This window comes from Hyperolius riggenbachi, chromosome 1 (genome assembly GCF_040937935.1).
Source record: "Hyperolius riggenbachi isolate aHypRig1 chromosome 1, aHypRig1.pri, whole genome shotgun sequence".
NCBI lineage: Eukaryota > Metazoa > Chordata > Amphibia > Anura > Hyperoliidae > Hyperolius > Hyperolius riggenbachi.
In genome coordinates, this window is record NC_090646.1 from 401,804,755 (window position 1) to 401,810,211 (window position 5,457).

Below are 5,457 nucleotides of genomic sequence, written 5' to 3' on the forward strand. Positions count from 1 at the left end.
CATTTTAATTTTGAAAATGAAAGTAATTTCGTTTATAATAGTAATTACTAGACACAGGAAAGTGTCTGGGTATTGGAGATTGTCCAATCATATTACAGGCATATTATAGGCTTCGCTTATGAACGCTTTTTCGCGGTAAATAATGTAAAAACTAAGCATGCGCAGTTCAAGGGTGTATTGACAAGAAGGTTTCTACGCATAGAGCAAACTTTTTCGCAATAATTACACTGTGATCAATGAGAGTAATATGAACTATCGCGAAATTACGTTACGTAACTACACTTACAAACGTTTGCATGCAAGGCAAACGTAATTTCACGATACCCACCGTAACGCGAAAACTATGCGAAAATTAACGCTTACAGTAATATGAACTATCGCGAAATTACGTTATGTAACTACGCTTACAAACGGTTGCATGCAAGGCAAATGTAATTTCGCGATACCCACTGTAATGCGAAAGCTACGCAAAAATTATGCCTACACGGAATTTCGCGTAATCCTTCTTCATTACGATTATGTACTTACGGCCATAATCATACTTACACTAATAACGCGAAATTTCACGAAATCGTAATTAAGTCATCACGCTCATTTCTAATTACTATATATAAAAGTTTCCTCATAAATATTCATGAAGATGTTTGCGTAGGATGGGGCCACGTTCGACCCCATCACTGTTCCTCGTACCTGTAGAAAAAATTGATCATCAAAAGTAAAATAGTTGGACATTAACACGAGTTTGAGTAACTCCATAAGAAACTCAACCTGGGGTGTGGAAAAATCTGAACAGGTGGTCAGAGTGTGGAGTACTGCCATCATGAGGGATGGAGGTGTATAGGCTCTCCACATCCAATGTCACCAGAAAACTGTCACTCTGTATTTCTTCTATTGATCGAATAGTTTCCAAGAACATATTCGTATCTCTGAGTTATGATTACTGAGAGACAACAAAAGGTCTAAGATGAAAATCTAAAAATTTGGCCAATGGGGATAGTACAGAATCAATCCCTGATACTATTGGCCTACCCGGTGGTTTGGATAGGCTCTTGTGTATTTTAGGACATAGATATAATGTTGGAGTCCTTGGGTATTAACATACTAAAAACTTAGCCAATTTTTCATCTATGATATTCTTCTGCACTGCCCTATGGAGAACATCCTCTATTTTCTTTTGGATTCCAGGCAGGGGGTCGCAGGGTAGCCTGGTATAGGTAGTCTCATCCATTAACTGGCGATACGTCTCAGTTCTGTAATCTGCAACATCCATGACCACCACTGCACCCCCTTTATCCGCTGGCTTTATAATGATAGATGGTTCCTCCATTAGTTCTTTAAGTGCAGATCGAAGGTCTTGCATCAGATTGTGTGTGACTCTAAATTCTGATTTTCCTTTTCTTGCAAAGTCATCTACATCCTTCTGAACTTGTTGTATAAAGGTGTCAATCACTTGGCACAATGGAGGGTTGAATGTACTCTTCAACCTAAGTGATGTGTCTCCCAGTCTGAGAAGTTCATTATCCCCAGTAGGTGTATCCGCTATATTAAACCGAGGTTGGTTAAAAAAATGTTACAGCTTAATCCTTCGAAAAAATCGTTGTAAATCAATGTCCAACTGTAAAGGATCAGGCCAGTGAGTGGGAGCAAACGATAAACCCTTGTTTAATAAGGTAATTTGTACAGGTGAAAGTTGATATGACGAGATATTGGTAACCAAGTTGTCCACAGTCAAGGTTTCTGCTTGGGGCGCTGGCGAAGCCTTTCTTTTATAGTGCCTCCTTCTGCCCCCCCCCCCCCCCGCCTTGTTCGTCCTGACTTGACTGATTGTCTGTCGAATCCTCTGGTGTACTGACAGGCAAAACATCGGAAGAACCACCCAGACTAAGATCCTGGGGTGGTGGTGGATTATTACCACCTACAGGTTTTTTTGGACCACGTGGTTTAGGTGGCCGGTTACATTTTTTGTGTGGTTGTTGCCACACATAAACATATCCCGTGGTGTAGTCAGCCTCATCCCGTTGGAATTTTTGACGTTTGACTATTTCTATCTTTTGCGTAACATTGGTACAGAAAGTGTCCAATTCGCTTTGTTAAACTTTATATTGTTCTCCTGTTAACAATGATTTCAATTTGTCATTCAATTGTGATATTTGCGATTCCAATTTAATAAGCTCCACTTGAATCTCTGTAATGGTCAGTAACATGGAATTAAATGACGCTTTATTCCAAATCATTGCCCAGGTGTTGCAAAACGTGCTGTTGTTAGGAAACATGATGGGGCTGACATGTGCTCTGATCCCCCTGGGGATTCTTCCTTTATGATGGTATTCAGCTAGGGTTGCTGCATGCAGTTCCAATGCTATACGAGTTTTGTGTAAGCGTTTAAGTTGGCGACGTAAAGATTTTGCATCTGCTCTATCCAAGAAGGCAGTCTCCAGCGTCACTGATGTTACAATCCTTGCTGCATCCTCAGGTGAAAATGAGAAGGTGATGGCATCTACCACATTTGACTCCATGGTAGGTAAAAAGGGTAGACAGGTGCACAGCAAAGGTAAATATGCATAAATTGTAGTTGTGCACCCTGTCTCAAGACAGGGTGCACAACTACAATTTATGTGTGTTTTTCATTAAACAAATTAAAAATAATTTTAATCTAATTATTTAACAAATGTGTCTGCTGAGATGAGGAAAAATCTTTTAGATTAAATGAAGGAGATTAAAAAAAAATCATTTTTAGCTTACCAGAAGAGACATGTCACATGATTAAATAAACAAGGGTATATGTAATATCTATCCTATGAAGAGCGTCTCTGTGCTCCTTTTTATTACAAGAGTTAATACTTAATGGTTTATCTATGCACATGAGGCAGTCCAATGACTGCTCTTCTAAGATGTAGATAGAATCCAAAACTGTTGTATCTGGCTCAACAAACACTCATGCTAATAAAATTATTACTCTGTGTGGGAGCTAAATAAGCCATATTCTATGTCTCACTGACATGGCTGCTGTTTATACTTCAGCTGAAAAATGTAAGCTATTACATTGAAAATAAAAATATGAGACCCTGAGAAAGTTTTTATTACTATTTATTTTTTATTATTTACCATTCCTACTACAAATCAAATTCCTTATCATTTAAATGTATAATCAAATGTTCTACATATACCTCCTATTTGTTAAAACAATAGTTTGTTGCTGTTGCTATAAACTATTATGATGATTTTAGCAATGGGAGTATTTTACATTTCCTGGTGTTTTATTTGTGGGAAAACTGTTAACCATTTGCACCTAATTTTACACATGCTTCCATATAAAAGCAATAGATTTGTATATAATTAAAGTCTTGTCAGAATCCGTTTTATAATTCACAGAGAATGTTGGATTTTCTTATAAAAAAAACCCCACAGCTATGCATGCATTTCTGGAGTCGCCCTTTGCATCACTTAAGCTAGGAACCCATGTGAAGACTGCAGAAGATTGATCGGCGAACCTCTGGCAACCCGAGATCCGATGAACTCTCATCCACTGATTCATCTTCTACAGTGGGTACAAACGAAGGCGCGCAACTGGTGCGTTCGTGATCAGATCCACCATGACCGTTGTATAAAGACGAGCGATCGATGTGGGTGGCCGTGTTGTGCAACATTTACTCCCCTGATGACGCAAGACTGCAAAACCGGTCGGGAAGGTAACAGGCGGCACCGTTGTCTATTGAACTACGATTGACCATTACATGTACGCTAATCTTCCGGGGTTCCCTGTTTATGGGCCCTGTATGTGAGTTATCGTTTTTATATCTACTGCCTTTTAAAGAAATTTTATCTAAATAAACGTGTTACGCTTAGATATTGCCGTTTTTGTTTTCCTATACAAATTCCTGAAACTTTACCTCCATACGGATGTCCACTGGATCTTCACGACGTCTGATGTTCCCTGGACGTTATCTGTGACCTGAGCCATTTTACAACCTTATAATGTGGGTTGTTGGGAGCTGGTAAGCCTTTTGTGGTTTTGATGTTTGGCGGATATCTACCTCTGAGCAATTGATATATTGTGGTAAAGAATTTACCATTCCCTACATATAATGACTTTCTAAACCTGCGCTGACCTTTGATGTATGCCTGACTTCTGGACTTTTGGACATTGTTCTTCTCAGCGGCGGTTCCATTGTCCCTTGCGCCGATATATTTGCTACTATATAACGTTTCACAAGGCTTTGTTAAATGATGTCATGAAAAGTCACCATAAAAATTGGGTCATGGGTATTATGAGCGAGAGATAGAGAGAGAGAAAGAGAGAGAGAGAGAGAGAATGCCTCCAGTGTAGTAAGTTTGACTCTTGTGACAGTCAGCTGTTCATAAGTGTGCTCCTACTCTGCAATTTACTGAGTTTATGCTTTAGCCTACAGCCCTAATCTATCTTCTGCTAAACTCTTTCTTTTAGATATCTTTTAGATATCACTGGCTAATCACTCTTAGATCACCCACAGTTGATTGGCTGCTCCTGGAGCCACCCCAGAGAATATCTTAACATTGGGTCATGCTCTGTTTTGTCTTCAGAACATACAAATCTTACGCCTTTTACTAAAGATTTCCGTGGAGAGAAAGAAAACTGAGTTGTATTTTCAATTTTTGATTGCCCCAGTCTTCTGGGCTTTCTTTGCAAGTGAAATGATAGCAGCAAAAATTGATTGAGTTGATGTTGAACCTCGTTTGATGTTTGCTTATTGAAATATATGCGAAGGAGCCTGCCTCCAGTGTAGTAAGTTTGACTCTTGTGACAGTCAGCTGTTCATAAATGTGTTCCTAATCTGCAATTTACTGAGTTTATGCTTTAGCCTACAGCCCTAATCTATCTTCTGCTAAACTCTTACTTTTAGATATCACTGGCTAATCACTCTCAGATCACCCACAGTTGATTGTCAGTGACAGATTCATAAACACCTATCCAGCTGGGTATTTACTTGTTCCACACATGGAACATCTGTAAAATATACCATCTCAGATGGAACACTGTGTGATCCTGGCACATAGGAAAGGCTTTAGTTACAATGATAAGCTAATTGAATGACATGTATTTACCCTTGAGAAGAGGAAATCAAGGTGGCATATGATAATTTTATATGTAGGAAATTTCAGGTCCAATACAATCCATTCTGTTCAGCGCTATGTATTTATTAGCACACATTGGAGTTTGGTTACATACATTTTGTCGATTGTTATCCAAATTACATAACACATATTATGTAGTTTATGTAACTCTTTGTGCGCACATCAATTTTACCACCACTTAGTGAATCAGGGACAATGGCGTCAATTCACTAAGCTTATCTCCTGTCTTTAATAACGTTTCTAGAGTTATCATCATGGTGATGAAGCATGGAGTATTCAGGAAACATTTTACCTCAGGCAAACCTAATTAACTCTTCAATCCTTAAAATAACTCCAGAATTCTAA

At 38.7% G+C, this 5,457-nt stretch overlaps 1 non-coding gene across 1 annotated transcript; it reads left to right on the top strand.

Annotated features, from left to right (window-relative positions):
- Window positions 1-4,540: 4,540 nt before the first annotated feature.
- On the top strand, window positions 4,541-4,657 carry LOC137532773 (U5 spliceosomal RNA). Its single transcript, XR_011023993.1, has one exon. It is a non-coding gene; the product is annotated as a U5 spliceosomal RNA (small nuclear RNA).
- The last annotated feature ends 800 nt before the right edge of the window (window positions 4,658-5,457 follow it).